The sequence below is a fragment of the Paramisgurnus dabryanus genome, chromosome 12, assembly GCF_030506205.2.
Source record: "Paramisgurnus dabryanus chromosome 12, PD_genome_1.1, whole genome shotgun sequence".
Lineage (NCBI taxonomy): Eukaryota > Metazoa > Chordata > Actinopteri > Cypriniformes > Cobitidae > Paramisgurnus > Paramisgurnus dabryanus.
Window position 1 is genome coordinate 5027418 of NC_133348.1, and position 24610 is coordinate 5052027.

The following is a 24610-nucleotide window of genomic DNA, read 5'->3' on the forward strand; positions in this document are numbered from 1 at the left end:
GCTCACAAATTTGTACGTTTTAACTTACAATTCATGATTAAACAAAAACTTTCGTACTAAATTTTATTATAAATGTATGCAAAACAAAAACGTAGGAACAACTTAGACCACACGTATGCAATAATCATGAACAAGGAAAAATAACCTTATAATATATATATATATATATATCTGTGTTATATATTTTTTATATTTTTTCATGATTATTGCGTACGTGTTGTCTAAGTTGTTCTTACATTATTGCATACATTTAAAATACATTTTAGTACGAAAGTTTTTGTTGAGTCATGACTTGTAAATTAAAATGTCCGTACATTTTACAAACAAATCGGTGCGTACGCATGCTTAGTGATTGAGACCCAAACTATACATCAATGAAAAAGCTTTTTATCAAGCTTTCAGATAAATCTCAATTAAAAAAAAATGACCCTTATTACTGTTTTTGTGGTCCAGGGTCACATGAACAACCTTTAGCCTAACCCTTACTTAAAGTAGTTATAACAGGTTTTCCTGTGGATGTGATTCCTTCTTGTTTTTCCTTTTCTCGCTTTTGTAATCCGCTTATATGATTGTACCTGTTCTTTAGCCTTTTTCACTTCAGTAGGATCAAGAATCGACTCCTGCGGGAGTAACTGACAGCAGGGCTTTTGTTTAGCGGACAGTGAAAGTAAATGCATTTTAATCACGGTCATCAGTTCAGATTAGAATGAATGCAACATGTGGACAACGGTTTTCTGAAGATGAAGCTAGCAGATGGTTGTGTCTGACTTTGAAAAGCTGCCGAGCAAACAGATGCACAGAAGACGACGTACCATAACAGCGGTCGCGAATGAATTTCAATGAGAAGTCAAAAAGTTGTTTTCCAGATTTTCCAAGAACATTCCTGATCCTGTACTGTATATACTGATATACAGAAAAAACATTGATATTTTTTTATTATTTTAGAATGTGATTCTTTAAAAAATGTGTTGTTATTATTTTATTTTTAAAATAGTGCTTGTGATGGAAAAGAAAATGTCTCTGAATTTGTCTTTCACAGTCAGCCTGATGTTCGCTCATGTAAACGTTGCATCCAAGCATTAGATGAAGGAGATATATTGGTCATGTCAAAATATAAACCTCTGTGGTAAAGCAAAGAACAGATTTAATAGCAAAGCATTTACTACAGTATGCAATACTTTACTTTGTCTTTACTATGGAAAACCTAAAGACTTTTTCCATGTTTAAGTGCTATAATTGGGTCCCCAGTGCTTCTATCAACCTAGAAAATGTGAAAAAGATCAACCCAGTAACTCAGTTTTGGTAAACCATTCTCTGCAAGCATATGAAAAATAGCTCATTGATATTTGGCTCCCCTTTTGATGTCAGAAGGGGATAATACCGCCCCTTAATCTGCACTATCCAACCACGGCACTGCTATTTAGGGCAGAGATCAGCTCATTTGCATTTAAAAGGACACACCCAAAACAGCACATTTTTGCTCACACCTACAAAGTGGCAATTTTAACATGTTATAATAAATTATCTGTGGGGTATTTTGAGCCATATATATAGGACACCAACGATTTATTTGACATCTTAAAAATGTCACACCAGAAAATGTGATAACACCCAGACAAATTTGAATTGTTAAAATACTGCCAAGTAAATAAAATAACTCATCAAAATCTTGCAGGATTCTCTGCTCCAAGCACTGGGGGCGTGTCCACTGTCTGCGCTGAAATCACGCCCACTTGTGGGAAAGGTGCCGGTGTCATGAGCAATTCTGTCCCCACTTGCAATTGTGTCCCCCATTGGACCCCGACTGGTACCTAGCAATAATGCCTGGTCAAAATTTAGAAGCATAGAAGCTTAAAATAGAAGCATAAAAAATATATATATTTTAAATAAAAGCTTACAAAAAATTATATAATAAACTAATATTCATGTTGCAGACACGTCAATAGTGGGTCCTAAGGGGGCAGAATTGCCCGGGGGGAAAGAACTGCTCATGACACCGGGTCTTTCTCAACTTTCAAATACCACCATAATCTGAATGGATGCTCACGATTGTGTTAGGGGCGGGGCCATGCTCAATGGCTCCAGTATGTCATCAAGCCACCGTTTTAGGCTGCCCAAATAATCCTGAACACAGAAATGTTGAAAAACTGTTTAACAATTTAACCACAATTTAACACTTAATAGTTCACAGTCTTTGTAACGTGTTTTAGTAATACATTTCTAACATATATAAGGTATTTAGAAACAATTATAAAATTACTTTACACAGACTTTAAAATCTCTTTCACATCACTGTAAAATGTTACTAGATTGGTTTAAACCACTATTGACATGCTTCAGCCAGTCAGATAGTCAGTAATGTAGCAAGTTGCACAAAACTGTCATGGTCCTGTCATTCGTGTATATATTTTTTTAGTTTGTTGTGACACCATTGTGACAGCCCTGTGTCTAAACATGAGGATGGATCCTGACACTCTTGTTCAAGCCTTAGTCGGGATCTAAAGCTCATGATCTGCGTCTGTGATATGTGTTCTTATGTTTTTGCTCTTCTATCCTATCTTCTAGCACATGCATTATTTGTTTAGTCAAGTTTTGTGCCTTGTTGTTGTCGCTGACAATCGGTTCCTTTTTTACCCTCTCACAAGCTTTATTTTTTATTTAAAGGGATACTTCACCGATTTAGCATTCAGCTTTGTATCTGTAGAAACCCGGCAGTATTACTGAATGACCATGTTTCCCTCCCTCATTTCCCCCTGAGAGGAGAGATATCTGCATTTTGGTTCTGCAAAAAAGTCCTCAGATGATGTAATATGACGATTTTTGCATCATCGGAGGACTTTTTTGCAGAACCAAAATGCAGATATCTCTCCTCTCAGGGGGAAATGATGGAGGGAAACATGGTCATTCAGTAATACTGCCGGGTTTCTACAGATACAAAGATGAATGCTAAATCGGTGAAGTATCCCTTTAAGTTGTGTTTTGTGTTGATTTTTGGTAAAGATCTTTTGTTGCCAATGATGTCTACAACTCGTTCTATCTACATGAAAACCTGTCAAAACATTTCAGCTTAAACGAAGTGTATAACACTCTTAAAAGTCAACAGAAAAGTAGCCAAAGTGACATCACCGTTTCCATTATTACTCTTTCACCCCTAATAAAATGCTTATGTGTGACTATTTGCTGGCAGGGTCCCGTCTAATGGTTCACCGGGGTCTAATATATTTGTTCTGTGCTGGTGGCCGAATGTCTCCATATCAGGAAATAAACGGCAGTAAAGAGCAAATCAGAAGCTCTACAACTGCAAGTTCACATTAATGAATCATAGTCCAGCAGATAGCTCAGTAAGAAAATCACTTCATAAATGCATGATTCAAAAACTGCATTTTTTGTTATGCTAGTTTACATATCCTGATACCATTCAATCAGTATGTCAAGTAATCTAAATGTATTTTACAAAACATATATAATCTGTGAAGGACATAAGACCATAAATTGTTTGTTCAATCATTGCAATCAGTCCAAAATGTACTGTAGGGAGCCCGATATCCATCAACTATCAGTCAAGTGTGTATTTGCACACCACTGCGCAGCTTGTTCACGCAGACACCATCTGTCATCTGCACGTTCATGTATTTTGTGCTTCTGGTTGGCCGCACGTGCATGTGTTTTGGAGGAGTTGTGGCTTTGGATGGTGATTTACAGGGAGGGTGGGATCGTATGCATTCAATGCTAAAGACTAAAGTTAGCATTTTCCAAATCACAGACTTTACAGAAAAGGTTAATGAGTAAGTTGACAGAACTCAAGTAACCGCTATTTCAATCTTCATTGAAATGCAGTCCTACTAGATTAGATAGTCTCACAAAAGTGTTTTATATTTGTATTTTGTATTTTATATTAGCACATTTTAGTTTATTTGTTTACAAGTTTATTTGGATAGAAGCGTCTGCTAAGTAAATGTAAATGTATTTTTCAAGCCTTTAGTTTGCTGATAAAAAATATTGTGTGGTTTGGTACTTTTTGCATTTATTTTACTTTCATGCTGAGTTTACACCAACCGCGTTTCGGGAGTCAAAATCACGTCTACCGCGCGTGGTTTGCCGCTTGAACAATTTGGATGCATTCGCGCGTGCGGAAAAAGCAAGCATTTGACACGCGTCAGAGGCAAACTCCACTTCTTGTGGGAGGGGCAAGTGCTATGCGGTTGTCTGTTTGCAAGATGACTGATGTTGATTGTGCATTTATCGAGAGAGTTACCAGTTTGTATTTGGTAACCTTACTATAGGGGGAAAATAAACGACGCGGGTCGAAAAACGTCACGTGACTCAAAAGTGAAATGTGTATTACAATTACCAGGTTCCCCAATATCCTCACTGACATTCTTCCAAGCGAGGTCCTTTTTATTCCTGTCTCCTCTATAGAAATAAGAACTTGTGTCGTATAGCTCCGGGTGACTGCTTATGGACAATATCAAGTGTTGGTTGAATGAGTGACTCCGGGCCGGGCTGCCACCACAGCAGCAAGCAGGCTCCTGATTGGTTAACGCGGCGCGAAATTCTGCCAAAGTTCACATTTTTCAACTCGGGCGTCAGCCGCAAATTCGCGTGAACCGCAAAATGCACAAAAAGCACCATTCGCGCATACCGCGCCCAACGCTCAATTCGCGCGTGAGGCGGAAACGTGTCTTCCGCGCTGCGCCGAACGCCTCTTCCGTGCTGCGGGACCTCCTGACGCGCGTCAACGCGTCTTTACATTGACTTAACATTGAAATCACTCGTGCTTCACGCCTCTACCGCGGTTGGTGTAAACGCAGCATTACATTGATATTCTTTGACACTTTCATAGCATAGCCAATGCATTGCTATGAAGATTTTCATTTCCAATTAAAATTTATTTCTATAGTGCTTTTTACATTTTGCATTGTAGCAAAGCAGCTTTCCTTTAAGCACAAGTAGTAAAAGAAGATATATATTAAAATGAAATATAATATATGCTCTCTAAACAAATGCTGGGTAATTTTCAACCCAGCGTTGGGTCAAAAAGGGACAAACCTAGCCTGTTGGGTTGTAATTTAACCAATGCTGGATTGTTTCCACCCAAAATGCTGGGCTGATTTAACCCATTGTTGGGCAATATATAAATATGTTCTGGATTAATTAAACACAACGACTGGGTTTGTCTTGACAAAATAACTCAGTTCTAATGTGTTGGCAGTATCTAATGCAAAAAAATTTGACCTATATAAATATAGCGCTATCAAACAAGCCCATGTATCAAATTTTTCATAAGATGCATTAAATAAAACTTCAATTTCATAAACAAATATGCATTTGTACAATTTGTAATAAGATCTTTGAAACTTAAAACAGTTCTAAATATTATTGGGTTGTTTTTATCCATAGCTAGATAACAACAACCCCTTTGGTATCACTGTTACCCTTTGGTTAGGTATCACAAAGGGCCTGTAACAGAGTCGGACAACTCATGCAATAAAAAGTAATACTTGGGATAACAGTTCATAACAAATACAGATCTTCATTTTGAGCAGTGGGTCTGAAAATCAGATTCCTCTGCAGTGCGAGCAAAGCTTAAGTTCTCCCTTCTGCGCTCTTCAAACTGGGCTTATTAGCATGCACATCAGCTCTGACGTTATTGAAAAACAAATCTGTAATCTTCCAGACAAAGGCCTGTGTAGAGCAGAACCATTCCCCACATGCTCTTAATGAATTTCTGTTAACTGAACTGTGTTTACCATTTCCCAGAGCCTATAAAATGAAAGTGAGAATAAACAATTTCCCATTCCCATTTTAACAGCCACAACCAACAATTTCTCAACACACGCACAGACAAATTCATTTACAGTATAGATGGTATAAACAAAGGGATTTTGTGACCCAAACTGAACTTTCGGTAGACTCCCGCATAGTATTAATAACATCAGATTCCTTCTAAAGTAGATTATTTTTGATAACTAGCTAAATAAATAACCAGTAAATTTCCTTAGTTCAAATCAGCTAAAGAGTATCAACTACTACACTGAGCTAACGTTACTGTGTATAAATAATGTATTGAATTCTTGCCTGGCTGCAAAGTGCCAAACCTCTCTTCACATAGCGGTGATCCATGCTCGCCATCTCCCCTCGTGCTTTGGCAACCGAAACGGGCCAGAAAAAGATGATTGGAGGGCAGCATTTGGTTCCTAGGTGACTAGCCCTGCTGTAGTCCTGAGTTTTTTTTTTCTGATGAACACAAAAGAAGATCTTTTGATAAATGATGGTAAGTAGACAGCTGATTGTAACCATTGACTTCCATAGTAGGAATAAAACAAATACGATGGAATTCAATGGGTACCATCAACTGTGTGTTTACCATTATTTATCAAAATATTTTCTTTTCTGTTCATCAGAAGAAAAAAAACTCTTACAGGTTTAGTACAACATGAGGATGAGAAAATTATGACAGAATTTCCCGAAAGCATAGTAACTTTGTCTCACATTCTTCGTTTGAACCATGTTGGTTCAACAACGTGGGAGGTTAAGTACTAATTTATCTGTGCAAATCAATTTAATGTCTGATTATTGCTGTAAATAACATATATTGCATCGGAAGACTGATTTTGTTAATGTGATTTAGTTATCTGTTGTTTATTTTCAAGATATTTAATTAATGCGCAAGTTCCCTTTTACGTCACTCCTCCCAGGGATTCCCCAGGGTCTTAAAGCTCGTAGGACTGTGCACATGCGCAGTTTTCAAATGCAGCGCTTTAATTCTGTTTACAAACTTAAAGACGTAAAATAAAATTGTAATACATTTAGAATTATGGATATAGAATGTACTACATGTTTTTTGCTTATTTTGTTCAAAAGCATGATCAAAGTAAGTCTACATACAGTATTATAATAACAAGAAACAATGCTTCTAACGACAGGTGTAGAGCTGTCGTTCAAACCACGCAAGTTTGCAATGCAGCTTGCGAATGTTCGTTTGAACTATGGTTTCGGGAAACACCAAATCGTTGAACTTTGTCAGAAACGACGAAAGTTACGACAGTAATTGGCTAACGATGCTTTCGGGCAAAGCACCCCAGACCGATAAGCAGACCGTTAACTTCGGGCCAGGTATATATCCGTGATAACGTGTGTGCGTCAGATGAAACTATCTATTGTTTAGTTTAAATATAAAAATGGAATCAGCAGTCTATAGCTTTGCATGCAAAGACGAAATATTAGTCCACCACTTCTGGCTCAACAGAAAATAAGATATTGGATAACAAGGTGAAAACATTTGGATAGTGGGCAAAGCTTTTTTGTCCCCTTTACAAAGTTGTCCTCTTGGAAAATATGCTCTAAAATGCTGGGATGTTTCAACCCATGGTTGGGTAAAATATGGACTTTTCTAGGTTAATTATACCAACAGTCAGGTCCTTTTTTACCATATGAAGAGTTTGGGAAGAGTAATCCAACCAATCAGTGCAAGGTACAGTATATAGCCATCCCTCACCTCTGTCCCATGACAGTTTTTGCAGCATCCCCCATCCACCCCTCACTCTCTGCTGGTATCTATCCCAGTTTAGGTGGGGGGAGTACTTTGGGTTTGTGTTAATATTCCGAGCTCGGAGCCCTCCCCTTGGACGGCAATATGCTTTATTTAATATTTGATTACATGTTAATACAAACCTGTCTGTAGGAATAAGATGGAGTAAACCTAATATACCTAATTCTGTTTTGGGTGTCTTTTAAGAGGAATTATAGATCTTACCCCATTCTTTCCATACCTGTTTTGTAATGATCTGTTTTCTCCCACATTAGTCCTAAGGTTTTCTAAGAATAGTTGAGGAAGGTCAGAGGCAGAACTCATACTGATGGTGAAGATGCAGAACGTATGGCAGCTCTGAGATGTTAGTATGCAGACAGAAGCTGTATGGTGTGACCGTGTGCTGATGAAGCATGCATGAGGAAAGTGGCCAGAGATGCATAACTAAAGATCAGAGTGATCTGTGATCTACTGCTAAACTTCTCTGGGACTGATCAGTGATGTTAAAATAATTGTAAAAACTTTGTAAAAAGTGCATTGTGTAATGGATGGCATTATCTGGGGTCTAAACTTGATATACAGTGACATTGATATTCATTACTTGATATATTATATTAAGTGTTTCTGTAACATTTGGTCAAATACGATGCCCATATTTGGTCATTTTATGAAGGTAGCGTATATGTGTCTTTAAAGGGGTATGTTTACCCAAACAAATTGATTGAGTCTAACTGGACTATGAGTGGGACATTAATATTGCGGCATCACCGAACTGTAGTGTTGTAGTTCTCGAGACCGGTCTCAAAACCACTTTTTAAAGGTCTTGGTCTCGTCTTGGAATCGACTGCTTTTTTACTCTGTCTCGTCTCGGTCTCAGACAAAAAGGACTCAGATTTTATTTCAAGACCGGTCAAGACCACAACTGATGGCACATCACAAATTTATTTTTTATCATTCATTTTATGCAGTTTATTCAGGTTTGGCATATGATGTTGGCATTGTTTAAGTTTCTCCCAATGACAATTTTTCTAATTTTATTACTAATGGATGGCAAGCCATGGAAAGACAGTTCAGATTAAATGGTTAAGTTGATTTTAGCTCTTTAGTGTTTGTTCACTTTTATTTGCTTATAGACAAAGATAAATTCCCACATATCTGCAATGCCTTTGAAGACCTGAACTCTCTCCCTTGTATGCTAACATAGGGGGCTATTTTGGACACAGCCTATGTATCCGGTGGAGTAGCTGAAACATCTAAATTCAATTCAATTAATCAATGCCCATTTTTACTTATGGTTCCATTTAAACTGAGAAATGAGTATTGTAGTAATTAAATATTCATTTGGTTATCTTTATAGGTCACTTAAATTCATTCTAGATCATTTAGTGTGATGTTATGTTCCCTCAAATCAGTTCTCTTTGTAGCTACGTTTATAGTAAAAGCTGTCTTGGGTTTCAGACCCCACTGTCATACGGTCAAAGTTGGACTGTATTTAGTGCCATTCTTGGTCTTGTGTGAGGATATCATGGACCATTAAAAATGATTAGTGATGTACGTTGTTTCACCTTAAAGATGAGTGCTGTAAATTAAAGGCCACGGTTACAGAGGACTACAATTAAAGCTAAGTACACTAAAGCGTTCACATCTCCTGATTAAAATCTAACAGGCTGGAGAATATAAATGAATTGGGATCACCACAAGTTAATTTCTTCTCCCGAAGTGCCAAGACAGTCAGCAGATTATAGCCACGCTGTCTGAAAAGAAGTTCTTGTTTTTAACAAAAAACGAGACAGACGTCTGCTCTACAGGAAGACTGTTTGAAAATTAAGTTATCTCAATATATAAGTAAGACTTATTGGATATATAAGTCATACACAAAAGTAAGTGTCAACCCCCGTCAAAAATACATATCTTCCTGTCATGAGTTATAGTGCGAATGTGGGCCTATTAAGCCGCCTTTCCACTGTACACGACAAATGACGACCATTAAATCGGAAGTCATTCATTCCCTATGAAGAGTCCCGAAGGGGCTGTGTGGGGTGCCGATCATCTGCGGATGCATAATTTTCGGATCTGATTTGAGCTTTGGATGCGTTAAATATATGCAACTTGTGAGACAACACTGCATGCGACATGTCGACCGTAAGTGATGTATTTCAGTTGGGGCTGTCAAACGATTAAAATATTTAATCTAGATTAATCGTATGATTGTCATGAGTTAACTTGCGATTAATCGCAACTTTATCACAGATTTTGTTCCAGATCTGTTCTATATTTACCTTAATTTAACACTTTTCAAGTTTTTAGTACTCTAATCAACATGGGCATGGAGAAATATGGATGCTTTATGCAAATGTATGTTTATTATGAATGAAATAGTCAGCAAAAATAAAAATAAAAAATCCAGTTAAAGATTTTTTTTAGGTTCATCCATACCCTAAATCACTGGTAAATCTAATAGATTTGGCACAAAAAAAGTCAAAAACAATATCAATATATGTTTAACTGTTTTTCTTTGACTTCTTTGATTGACATTGAGTCACAAACAGTTTTAAGATCTACTATAATGCAAGGATCTAATATAATGTAAGACATCAGATATTTTTCCCCAACAGTTAATCAAACATTTAATTAAGACATAACAGATTATATCTGCCTGAATTTTTGTCAAAACAGTTGTTTTTAAAACTGTAATATGTATTCTTATACTGCATCGGGGTCGCGTGCCTGTGTGTGAGGAAGATCGTTTTTGAGTCATGTCGCTCTTAATAACTCATTTAACATCAATCAGGTCCCAAACTTTATCTTTCTTAATAACTATTTTAACATCAAGCAAGTCCTGCACTTTATTTTCTAATTCCTGCATGTTTAAAAACCAACATTTTAGACGCGCAAGTGGATGGCCACACACATCATTTGTCGTTAAGCATTTAGCATGGTACACCTCTCAGAAAACATACAAATAAAGATAATTTTAGAGATGATGAAATTGCACATTGTGTTAATAAAATTTGTTTTGTTAAAATGAATTTACATTAGTTAGTAACGCGTTCATTTTGACATCCCTAAATCCCAATCAAAACACTGTGCAAGGTGAAAATTATAAAACTTGTTTTGTTTAACTTTATCAGTAACACTTGAATTCTTTAAAAACTATTTATTACTGGTAAGTAATAAATTATTAATTGAATGTTTTATTTTTAATCTAAAAATGTTTAATCTTTAAAAAATATTGGCCGTCTTTGTCATATATACATAGCTGTTTATTGTTTCATTTATTTATTCCACTACAGTGAATATTCGTAGATTGAAAGCTCTTGTGCTGGAATGAGCCTCTTTTCAAATGTATTGTACTGTTTTGTAATTTTATTTATATAGCACTATATTATAACAGGTGGTGACCATAGTACTGAACATATCCGATATAAATAAATAAGTAAATGTTGGGACGCATTTACTACAGATTAATCTAAAATTTAATTACGACTGCCACCAGATGGCGAACTCCGACAGTCGTGTCCGAATGTCGTGTACAGTAGAAAGGCGGCTTTAGGAACTCGCAAGAGTTGATCATACTTGTGTTTGTTAGCAATGCCTAACTTACAACAATCCAGTCAGTTCCTGATTGCTGAAATCATGTCCCACCCTACATTTTTTCTCATAACAGATATATGTTGCGATCAATCACAACTTCCGTTTCACGACGACTTTAAATTAAGGTGTCTGGCAACTGCATAAATGTCAGTGTGTGTGTGTTGAAGAAAAACTAAGTTGAGCTCAATAATAAAGAACAAACTAAAACAAAGTTGAATTTATGACAACAGATTGATTTTGATTTGTTCCTGTATGTGACACAGGCAGCACAGTTCATCCTTTACTATAGCCAGGCAGAAGCAATATTCCTGTCACATCTTTGTAACTCATTTTAATCTATTTGTACTCTCTCTGATATCTTCAATTACTTGCAGGTGTTTTGTGATTGGCTGATTGCTGTTGCCCAGGGCAACGCTGACAGGTGCACAGGTGCTATATTAAGTTCAACACCAGCTGGGTTTCGAAACATGAAGGGAATCTTTTCAAAATTCGTAAAATAAGAAAAACAAACAAATGCAAAATAGTGCGTTTTCATCAAGTTGATTAAGCGAATGACGGTGGTATTGGTAACCTGTTTACCAACAGTAAATAAAAAAGGCACGGTTAGAAAATGGGGACAGGACTGCATTTAGTCACGATTTGGCAATTTATAAATTTACTAGTGGTGTAGCTTGTAATTGCCAGATTGAATGCTGTGACAGAAAAAAAATGCAGATTTTTTTAATGCAGGTATTAGCAGCAAGGGGTTGCGACGATGCCGAGCGCCATATATGGGAAAGAAAGCGTCAGCTGATACAGCAAGATGATCAGTCCAGTGCGTTTAATGTTAGCAATGTCAAATTTAAGTTTATTCAGGAAATGCGTTTCCATCTTCCTTATTCGCTTTTTTTTGTCAAAAAATACCAAGCCCCTAAAATCTAAAGTTTAGTTTCATGTGCTCATGTGAAACTTTTGCTTGCTCACGTGAAACCTTCATGTGCTTACGCGAAACCTTCATGTGCAGAATTTTCTTTTAAAGTTTAGTTTCGCTTGCGAAAAACTAACGCGATAGTTTCACGTGTACATGCGATAGTTTCACTCGTGCATGCGAAACTAAACTTTATTACATTTTTGCTCCATGTCCCCTTAGTGGCTCCGTAAAAAAATACCTTAAGCGACCGTGAAAACTTTTTTGGGAATTAAGGGATTATTATTTCCATCACTCGTTTCTTATGCGATTCTTTAAATCAATGTGATGGATACCCAGCTATTGACATCTTAACACCATGTTGCTCCACATCATCCCATAAAATATAATATAAAATGCCATTGTAGGTTGGCAGGTTTTTTCCCCTGAGTTCGGTTTCATTATAGCGGACGGTAATTCTGAATCTTTCTTGTAATCCATTTATAAGATTCAATCAAGTGTATCTAAAAAAATAATTGCTATCTTTCACTGCACTCAAACCTATTCAATGTCAAAAGTTTTTTACATGGATTCTAAAGTTTCCCGGGGCCGAATCTGCCCTTGTCCAAACTCATCTAAAAGCGTATAATTTGACTTCAGATGTGCTCATGTTCCAGAAATGAGTCGTGAATTACCTAATAAGATCTGTAGTGGTTCAGCAGTAATGTATTTGTTCATTGGGGAAATAGAAGAAAAGTAGGGATTAACAGAGGAGATATGAAATATCAAACATCATGTGGAGGAGCTGAAGAGAAAGAATTGTGAAACTTGAATACAGAGAGAGAAAAAGTGAAACTTCAGAATTTATTCATTCTTCTTCTGTCCTCTATCAGTCTCTCTCTCTCTCTCTCTCTCTCTCTCTCTCTCTCTCTCTCTCTGTCTCTCTCTCTCTCTCTCTCTCTCTCTCTCTCTCTCTCTCTCTCTCTCTCTCTCTCTCTCTCTCTCTCCACACAATATGAAATGTGCACCTTGTAATGCACTATAAGGCACTTTGGAGAAAAGTACCTGCCATGTGTATATATAAATGTACTGTCAACCCAGACAGGTTGCTCACGGGTCAAGACCCTAACATAGACCCTAACCCTATTTGTTGTTTTTCAATAGATTTGTCTTTCTGTGACAGGAAGTGATTTATATGGACAAACTGATCTCATAAGAATTATTTTAAAAAGTATTTTATATGTTGGCTAATTCGCAAGTGAATCACACAAAACATACGATAATCATTAAAAACAATAACAAACTCCACCCTTAACCCTAACCTCACAGGGGCGAAAGTAAATTGTACAAAATTGTACGTATGGTTGTACGAATTACTACAAATTAGCCACTTTTTATTACACGGCTCTCTGGAATGCTTGATTCTGATTGGTCAGTTGAGACATTTGCAGGTTTGTTCTTTTCAAATAATAACCGCTCCACAGTAATAACTCATAGCCGGTACTACTTGTACGATTAAAATCGCTCCGCGCCAGTAAAGATTACTGTTTGTTTGTTACACTGGCGCCATCTTGTGACAAACACTGCACAACCACAATTGAGAATGGAATATTTTGACATTAATTTTAACATGTACGGAAAAAACAAAACATTTAAACAGTGGATAGAAGAACGAACAACGACAAGACACAGAGAGCTTACTGAGACTGAACTTGACAAAATAGAGCATGACAGCTACGAAGCCAACCCACAAAAAAATACAGGATGGGCATTAAAACTTCTCAAAGACTGGCTAAAAGAGAAAAAAATGGAGACAGACAAGTATGAAGCACAGGATCTTAATAAGGTATTACGATCATTTTATGCATCTGTGCAAAGTTTCGCGGAAGGATAAAAATGTTATTTTAAAACAAATATGCCAATTAAATGTTTCAAATTCATATTCATGTCCAGTTTTTTTTCTTATGTGACAAGTACCCGTGTAATAAGCGGGATAATGTAGAGGCAGCCGGTAGTTATTGGGAAATAAGCCCCTTCAGTGTGATACAAGACTATCCGCTTCGCGTCGGGTCCTGATCACACTGTCGGGCTTATTTCCCGATAACTACCGGCTGCCTCTACATTATCCCTTACATAAAATACGTACGAATTGCCATGAGATAGCATTGGTATGGAAGTCAAATCATCCCAAGATGCATCAAACTACATAATATGCATTGATTCATGTGTCAAACCAAATACATAGTGCACAGACTCACCAAACGTAATAAAATCAGGCCCACTGTGAAATTTTTGTTTCCTTTTTTTACATAAAACTATATATAATTGAAGTTCAGAATCTTTCAATCGGTATACTTTGAAAAAGAATCTTCAGATGTCCTTATCTAGAGATGGTTTGCTTCTGTGAAGTTAGTCCCACAGTAGCCTACTGATGAATAAATGAAACTGTACTGATCAAAAATGTTTTGGAGATACTTTGAAAATGGCAGGCTTTGCGACGTCACCTCTGTGTGTGACAGCTGAAAATGAGCTCAGATGAGACCAGTGTGCAGACGCTTTGAGTTTTCAGAGAGAAATTATGATTTCTGATATATCGTCTAATATGCTGACCTCAATTTTCACAGATGATGTGATGTTCATGTGCATCATTACAGTTTTTATATTATAATAAGTTCTGTTCATTGACAAAAAGCACGAAGGGAAAAGACCTTAGACTGTAAAAAAGATGGACGTAGTGTTTGTGACGTCACCTATAGGTTTGTGAAGAGCTGTTTTTTTAAGCCAAAAGTAGGCAGTCCTAACATGGAGGTCTATGGGGTTTGACTCCCTTTTGGAGCGAGCCTCTAGTGGCCAGTTGATGAATTTCAGTTTAAAGGAATATTCCATTTTCTTAAAAGAAAAATCCAGATAATTTACTCACCACCATGTCATCCAAAATGTTGATGTCTTTCTTTGTTCAGTCCAGAAGAAATTATGTTTTTTGAGGAAAACATTGCAGGATTTTTCTCATTTTAATGGACTTTAATAGAGCCCAACATTTAATACATAACTCAACACTTAACAGTTTTTTTCAACGGAGTTTCATAGGTCTATAAACGATCCCAAACGAGGCATAAGGGTCTTATCTAGCAATACGATTGTCATTTTTGACAAGAAAAATAAAAAATATGTACTTTTAAACCACAACTTTTCGTCGAGGTCCGGTCCAGCGCGACCTAACGTAAATGCGTAGTGACGTAGGGAGGTCACGTGTTACATATGTAAAACGAACATTTGCAGACCATTTTAAACAATAAACTGCCACAAAGACATTAATTAGTATCAGTTGACATACAACAAAGTCTGAACGGTCCTTTTTCAACACACTTGTAAACACTGAGGCGGAGTTTCCCTCTTGACATCATGACGTATTGCGTGGGGTCAGCTGGAGCATCACGACCGGATCTACATGACGAGAAGTTGTGGTTTAAAAGTGTATATTTGTTATTTTTATTGTCAAAAATGACAATCGTTTATGCCTCGTTTGGGATCGTTTATAGTCCTTTGAAACTCCATTGAAAAAAACCGTTAAGTGTTGAGTTAAGTATTAAATGTTGGGCTCTATTAAAGTCCATTAAAATGAGAAAAATCCTGCAATGTTTTCCTCAAAAAACATAATTTCTTCTCATCTGAACAAAGAAAGACATCAATATTTTGGATGACATGGTGGTGAGTAAATTATCTGGATTTTTATTTTAAGAAAATGGACTAATCCTTTAATAATCAGAGAGATTGGAAGGAATAAAAAAATATGATGGAATTTAATGGGTACTGTCAACTGTGTGCTTTCCATCATTTATCAAATTATTTTCTTTATCATTTATCACAATACTTCCAAAATAATGTTGGTAAGTCAATGGTCACTATCTGTTGTGTGTTTACCATCATTTCTCAAAATATTTTCTTTTGTTTTCATTAGATTCATTGAGGTTAAGAACAACATGAGGATGAGTAAATGATGACAGAATTTTTTATTTTAAAGCCTTTACATGAAACTTGCTTTACTTGCCATGACTATGATAATGTGTAATGCCTTCTAAAATATTCTGCACCATCCTCCATAGCTGAAAGTATTCAATGAGAAATAGGACATTGAGACCATAAAATAATTTTATGTAGTTGAGTCTCTTTAAAGAAAAGCCTGAAGTGTTTCCATCTGTTTTAAAAGTGCCATAAAACACTGCGGCTCTTAAACACTTTATCTTCCTCTCTCAACATTAAATGGACTTTGTGCTCTCATTTGACCCTGCGACAAAATTATTTGCTGCCATTTTAAGATGATGAATTTTTAGACGCAAGATTCGAGACATCCGTTGAAACTGCGTCACATAAGATCATACATACTGGCTTGGATTGAATACAGCGAGACCTTGAGCTTCTTGCTGAGGATAAACCATGCAGTAGGTAGTCATTCATGACAATATGACTATAATCAGAAGAGGTGTGAGAGTGTTTGTGGCAGGATGAGGGATATGTCCATTAATATTTAGCCGTCGTATAACCGTACAGGGACGTTATATTAAAGCATTAAATCGCAGCCCACACTGAAAGAAAAACAAGAAGCAGTTTGGCTATATAGTAGATGACCAAACAATTTATCATGGAAAGTGACCATTATAATGCTGGTGAGCTACATCAACTTATATTTAAGTAATAAAATCTAAGTGCTTCTAGTCACATTTTATTATTAATAAACAACCACTGGAAAAATAACCTTGTCACAACCTTTCACTGCTCAACTTTAATAACTTTCGTTTGTTTTATATTGAGTTAATGATGTTTCTGTTATGTGACGAGAAATTTACGATAGGATCTGCATATGATAGGGCTCCTATTGAAATATGAAATATTAAAGGTATTTATTTAATAAGCACCTTAAAATGCTTGTTTGTTTCAACCCAAGGTTGGGTTAAATATGGATAAACCTAATCGTTGGTTTAAACTAACCTAGAAATTGTCCATATATGACCCAACCTTGGGTTAAAACAAACCAGCATTTTGTGTGGAGACACGTCAGGTTCATTTAAACCTATCTATCTTCAATCTATAGTCTATCTGTCTGTCCGTCTATCCATCCAACCATCTATCGTCAATCTGTCTATCTGTCCGTACGTCCATCCATCCATCTATAGTCAATCTACCTTTTGTCAATCTATAATCTATCTATCTATCAGTCTATCTGTCCATCCATCCATCCATCCATCTATAGTCAATCTATCCATTGTCAATTTATAATCGGTCTGTCTGTCCGTCCGTCCATCCATATATCTATACAGATAGACAGATAAACGGACGGACAGATAAACAGATTAACGATAAATAGATTGACTATAGATGGATGGATGGATGAATGGACAGATAGACAGATTAACAATGGATGGATGGATAGATGGATGGATGGATGGACAGACGGACAGACAGATAGACTATAGATTGACGATAGATAGATTGACTATAGATGGACAGATGGATGGATGGACTGACAGACAAATAGACAGGTAGACAATAGATTGACAATAGATGAATTGACTAAAGATGGATGGATGGATGGACAGATAGGCAGATTGACAATCGATAGATTGACTATAGATGGATGGATGGATGGACGGACAGATAAACAGATTGACAATAGATAGATTGACTAAAGATGGATGGATGGATGGACAGATAAACAGATTGACAATAGATAGATTGACTAAAGATGGATGGATGGACGGACAGATAGACAGATTGAAAATGGATGGATGGATGGATGGATGGATGGATGGATGGATCGATGAACAGATTGACGATGGATAGATGGATGGATGGATGGATGGATGGATGTATCGATGGATGGATGGATCGATGAACAGATTGACGATGGATAGATGGATGGATGGATGGATGGATGGATGGATGGATGGATGGACAGATGAATGGAAGGCCGGCTGGCCGGACAGACAGACAGACGGATACACAGACAGACGGATAGACATATAGACTATAGATTGATGATAGATAGATAGACTATGGATGAATGGATGGATGGATGGATGGACAGATAGACAGATTGACAATATAAAGATTGACTATAGATGGATGGATGGATGGATGGACAGATAAACAGATTGACAGTAGATAGATTGACGATAGCTGGATGGATCGATGGATGAACAGATTGACCATAGATGGATGGATGGATGGACGAACGGACTGACAGACAAATAGACAGGTAGACTATAGATTGACTAGATGGATAGATGGATGGACAGATAGACAGATTGACAATAGATAGATTGACTATAGATGGATGGATGGATGGATGGATAGACAGATTGACAATAGATAGATTGACTATAGATGGATGGATGGATGGATGGATGGATCGATGAACAGATTGACGATGGATGGATGGATGGATGGATGGATCGATGAACAGATTGACGATGGATAGATGGATGGATGGATGGACGGATGAATGGAAGGCCGGCTGGCCGGACAGACAGACAGACGGATACACAGACAGACGGATAGACATATAGACTATAGATTGATGATAGATAGATAGACTATGGATGGATGGATGGATGGATGGACAGATAGACAGATTGACAATATATAGATTGACTATAGATGGATGGATGGATGGATGGATGGACAGATAAACAGATTGACAATAGATAGATTTTGATAGGTGGATGGATCGATGGATGAACAGATTGACCATAGATGGATGGATGGATGGATGGATGGATGGATGGACGAACGAACTGACAGACAAATAGACAGGTAGACTATAGATTGACTAGATGGATGGATGGATGGATGGATAGATGGATGGACAGATAGACAGATTGACAATAGATAGATTGACTATAGATGGATGGATGGATGGATCAATGGATGGATCGATGAACAGATTGACGATGGATGGATGGATGGATGGATGGATGGATGGATGGATGGATGGATGGATGGACGAACGGACTGACAGACAAATAGACAGGTAGACTATAGATTGACTATAGATGGATGGATGGATGGACAGATAGACAGATTGACAATAGATAGATTGACTATAAATAGATGGATGGATGGACAGATAAACAGATTGACAATAGATAGATTGACGATAGCTGGATGGATGGATGGACGGATGGATGGATGGATGGATGGATGGATGGACGGATAGACTATAGATTGACAATAGATAGATAGACTATAGATGGATGGATGGATGGACAGACAGATAGACATATTGACAATAGATGGATGGATGGATGGAAAGACGGACGGACAGACGGATATACAGACAGACAGATAGACGGATAGACATATAGACGATAGATTGAAGATAGATAGATAGATGGACAGATAGACAGATTGACAATGGATGGATGGATGGATGGATAGATAGACAGATGGATAGATAGACAGAAAGTCAGTCTCTGAACATCCAATCTTAATCTGTATTCCAGAGAGGATCTGTTTAGACCTGGATTTCTCATCATATCTTCTATGCGAGATGAAGGAGATTCATCAGATCTCTTGTGAGGCAGAACCGTTGTCCTGCATCTCAGATTTACTGCTGCGGAGAGCCTGTGAGAGGAGCTGAACATGAGACGTGAAGGAGACTGGGGTCTAAACATGTTTCAATGGGATAACAAAGACTTAAAGTCAAGTAGTAAGTGATTTACAGTAATCCAACCTTGATGTCACCATGACATGAACAAACAGGACTTAAAGAAACTGCAAAGCATAAACAAACGGGATTAATGGCTTTTTTCAATATGATCTGAAATGTCAAGCATTTTTTATAATCACAGTTTTGCAGAATGTGTGTTATACGATATGTGCAATGTAAAATAAAAGTCGTAAACGGTGCCTTAAAGAATCCCTGGTGTTGAGATAAAAAATAAATACCGGTCAGTTTTAAATCCTTGGATAGCCTGAACTCTTTCACATCCTGGGTTTAATCTGTCTCATTCCATATAGTTCTCTAAACTCATTCAATCTTCAATTGATTTGTGAAGAAGGTTAATAGGATAGCCATCTTATTAAAAACCCCTCTATTGCTTTTTTGTACTCATTTACTGAAGGTACACGGTGACCTAGACAAGGCATTTTAGATGACTGGAAGTGTTTTTGCCATAGTTCACTTAAATTAGTCTCCTAACTTCATTCAGCTTTGATAAGAAGCAAACGGATTGTGGTGAGTGTGTGCCATCTGGTGGCCAAAGTGGAAACTGCATATATAATTCACAAACTTTGCAATCATTGTTTTATACTTGAAGGAAAGTTTGTTAAACTATAAAACATTAGAAAAAAACATATTAATAAAAATGTTTAATACAAAGAGTCAAAAAAAAAAAACATCAGAGCTAATGATAAACATATTCACAGCCATTTATTTTTTTCATTAATTCATTGTCATCATCTGCCCTCTTGGGGGTTTTTTCACAGTGATTTTGTCTTCGCCACTTTCCAGTGTAGTTTAAGATGAATAATTTATGCTTAGTTCATAAGACATTACGTATAACTTCAGAACATGATTTAAGATCTGGTTCTTCATGATCATTACATGAAATTGTACAGGACTTAAATTATGACTCTGCATCAAAGAGCCTCCAGTCATTTTAAAATACATGCTATGTTCCTGTGGTGAGAAATCGAGCTCCTGGAGCTAGAAAGAGATTTTGCAAGCACAACTGAGATCACATATTGATCTCGCATTTTCAACCTTGGTTTAATGACTTGTAAGAAAAATTAAAAGTCAGATCCTCCCCACATCCCACATCAAACCTCATATGAAATACACATTGCATACCGACAGGAAGATTTTACGTTTTCACAGTTTAGAACTATACATTTAGTTACCACTTTTGTTTTTTCTCAGCTTTGTCTCAGATGTGTCTCCTAATATTGCTAAGGAGAAATAAAAATTGCACAAATTAGGCAAATGTATTTAAAAAATGTACACTGCAAAAAAAGTGATTTTCAAGAAAAAAAATTCTTAGTATTTTTGTCTTGTTTTTAGTAAAAAATATCTACAAATTCTTAAATTAAGATGCTTCATGATGAGAAAAACGACCCAAGAAAATAAGTCTAATTTCTGAACCAAAAATATGAAATGTAAGTGATTTTGTGCATAATACAAAGAAAAAAATCTGCCAATGAGGTAAGCAAATTTTTCTTGAATTTAGTGTTTAAGAAAAATGTTCAAGATTTTTTGCTTACCCCATTGCTTGTTTTATGCACTAAATCACTTAAATTTGATATTTTTGGTCTAAAAACTAGACTTATTTTTTTGAGTTGTTTTGCTCATTTTTAATTTTAGAATTTTTAGATATTTTTACTGAAAACAAGACAAAAATGATAAGAAGATTTTTTTGTTGAAAATCAATTTTTTTTCATGAACTAATAATGAACTGCACTTATACAGCATTTATTAATTTAAAAAAAATTTTTGTTAACGTTAATTTCAACAATTACTAATACTTTATTAAAGTCTTGTTAACGTTACTTAATGCACTGTGAACAAACATGAACAAAAATGAATAAATTTTGTAACAAATTTATTGCTAATGGTTTGTTCATGTTAGCCAATACATTAACTAATGTTAACTAATGAACCTTATTGTAAAGTGTTACCAAGATCCAGAGGTGGACACTACTTGAGTATTTTAGTTGAATTTTCCAAGCATCTGTGCTTTGTATTGGGAAAAAATTTACTTTACTAAAAAAATTTCACTGCATTAGAATCATACTGTGTATTCCTTTAATATTGCATATTAAAATTGATTTAATACATAATTAAATCAAAATTGTGTACTTTTACTTCTCCTGAGTAAAAGTACAAAAGTACTTTTTAATTAAGTAAAAGTATAAAAATTACTAGATTTTTAATATACTTAAATATTACATATAGACCAAAAACTGCGAATACGAATACTTGAAAATGTACTTTTATGTAGAAAGTAAAAATACTAGAAAGTAGTGTCTGCCTCTGCCAAGATCTGTTGTTATTTTCTTGTGCCTTACATGAAAACTTTTATTTTATTATATCTCATAGATTTAAAAACAGAAGTTTAAGAGGAGACTATAGGGATGCACAATATACCCATTATTTGATTACATAGAATGACATCTCGATACAGATGTATATCGATAGGTTTATTTTTTACTCCTTGTTTTAAATTATTATGATTAAATAATCCCTTTTTGATTGCCAGGATATACAGTAATCTGCCCTGATAATCAGCGGTTATTAAACAATCGACTGATGTCCGATAGTAGGAAATTTTGCCTGTGATTATTGGTTATCGAAATCAATAATTGATACCGGTTATTGCCCGCTATATCAGTGCATTTCTACGATATTATGTATACTCAGGGATACAAGACCTCTGGACTTAGATAAATACTTTGCTTTAATCTTTAACATACATCAGCAGCAAATATCTAAAGTCTGTTTAATGAAGCTTAAAACACTTTGCATATTAAATGATGTAATGAGGCATTTAAAAGAAAAATGAATATAAGTCATATGTTTTTGGCTCCTTGCATAAATGCACTCAAGTTTTAGGAGTTTGGTTGAGCGTGACGTGATTCATTTAGTTCTCTACTTATAGCTAATGCCCTAATTACTCATTTATCTGAAACCTTTAGCCAAAGTAACCTGCAGTATTCTTAATATAGCAATCTGTGCTGAAGGCCTTAATGCAGGTAGTTAATGAGGCATTTGTGCAGGATTTAAACGTACAACCTTTTAAGTTCTTTATATAATAATGACCTTTTATTAGCAATCTCAGAAGTGCAAGTTAAAAGAATGTATAAAAAATTATTGGCAATATTTTCAGATAGCAATATACTTCCTGGCTCCCGCGTCACCCTGTCTTTGTCGTTAAGCCTCACCATTGGTTGAATTTGATATACACATTCAGACACACTTACCCCTGGAGGCGTCCCCAAAGTGTCACCTCAGTGGCGCACCACGAGTTCCCTCAAAAGGGAACTGTAACAATGTACCTTAAAAGGTAAAACGATGTAACCTTGCTCTCACTTGAAATGTGTCCCCACATTTAGTCCTTGAATTTGAGGGTATTGGATCTGGAAAGTCCTTGAAAGGTCCTTAAATTTGAAGTTAACTAAAGTGTGGGAACCCTGTCAGCAGTATAAAGAAACTACTACAGGTTTTGAACAAAATGAGGATGAGTATAGATAACATTATTTTTATTTTGGGTTGAACTATCCCTTGAATTGAGATTTACAGAATCAATTTTTAATGACAAATGCACTTTTATGGATGTAGTGGATCATCTGAATGTTTTAATTAAAACAATTCAATACTTGGCGGTGTGCAGGGAGCATAAATATTGGCAGTAAAATGTTAGCTTTTAGCTTGGCAAGCACCATTATTACCACTAGATGGCAGCAAATTCTTACACATTGTGTGTTGTGAGCAAAGGCAATCTTGATATTTGTAAGCTTTATTTAAATTTACTTCTGAAAACATTTATTATAGATCAGTGCAGTTGGATAGTGGTTTCACTGACATGCCAGAATCCATAGTTCTTCCATTAAAGGGAGTGAATTATTGAAAAAATTATGTTTGATTTGATTAACTCATAACATTAAATGCTTTATCAGACTTGTTTAACGAGGATTGTATTGACCCGTGACTCATTTAAACACTTTTGAGTGCTATTGGCCACATTGAGCCTTGCCAAAATAAAAGCTTATATATTGCTTGTCTTCTGTTGTCTAAAACTTACATCAGCACACCGATTACAGTTAAAGCTTTTATGTTTTTAAGTTTTCTTATGAAGATCCACTGGGTGTCATCTTAAAAATCATAGTTTAATAACAGGAAAAAATTAGAGAAACAGGCAGGATTCTCTACTCTCAAACGATGGGGGCGTGTCTCAGTGCGAAACCACGCCCACTTATGGAAAAGCTGTCTCTCTCAACTTTCAAACCCTGCTGAAGGCCCTGTCCCAAATGGCACACTCCAGACTCTGGACTTCCTCACAGACTCCACACTTTGATGACAACATTTAGTGCAGACCTTAGGGACCCTTGACGCGAATCCATGAGGGGTGCACCGGAGTCGTATTTTGGAACAGACTTGAATGTCACGCCGGAAATAGGAAGAGAAGTGGCCCATCAGTGTGAACTCCTCCCATCCGTCGTCTGATTTATTTGATTGCTCTTTCACAAGGACTTTTGGGTTGGTTAAGTGCGTGAAGCAAAGGGGGCGCTGATGAGCACACTGCAGAGCATAAAAATGACAGATGGGACACCTTACGGACTCGTAGACTAATATGACAGATGGGACACCTTACGGACTCGTAGACTAATGCTGTTTTTACACCAACTGTGTTTAAGGCGTCAAAATTGCGTCTACCGCGCCTAGTTTGCCGCTTTAACAGTTTGAATGCATTCTTGCGTCTAGAGCGAAGTAGACACGCAGAAAAACCAAGCATTTGATGCGCGTCAAACGCAAAATGCAGAAAAAGCATCATTCGCGCGTACCATGAAGCGGAATTGTGTCTACTGCGCAAAAAGCCTCATTCGCA

General features: G+C 36.5%; 1 long non-coding RNA gene across 1 annotated transcript in view; it reads left to right on the forward strand.

Moving 5' to 3' along the window:
• The window catches only part of LOC135737864 (uncharacterized), a 132517-nt gene that overhangs the window by 94889 nt on the left and 13018 nt on the right, over positions 1-24610 (forward strand). Inside the window, exon 3 of the long non-coding RNA XR_010528605.2 lies at positions 19511-19716. This is a non-coding gene — a long non-coding RNA (uncharacterized lncRNA). The remainder of the gene's footprint in view (positions 1-19510; positions 19717-24610) is intronic.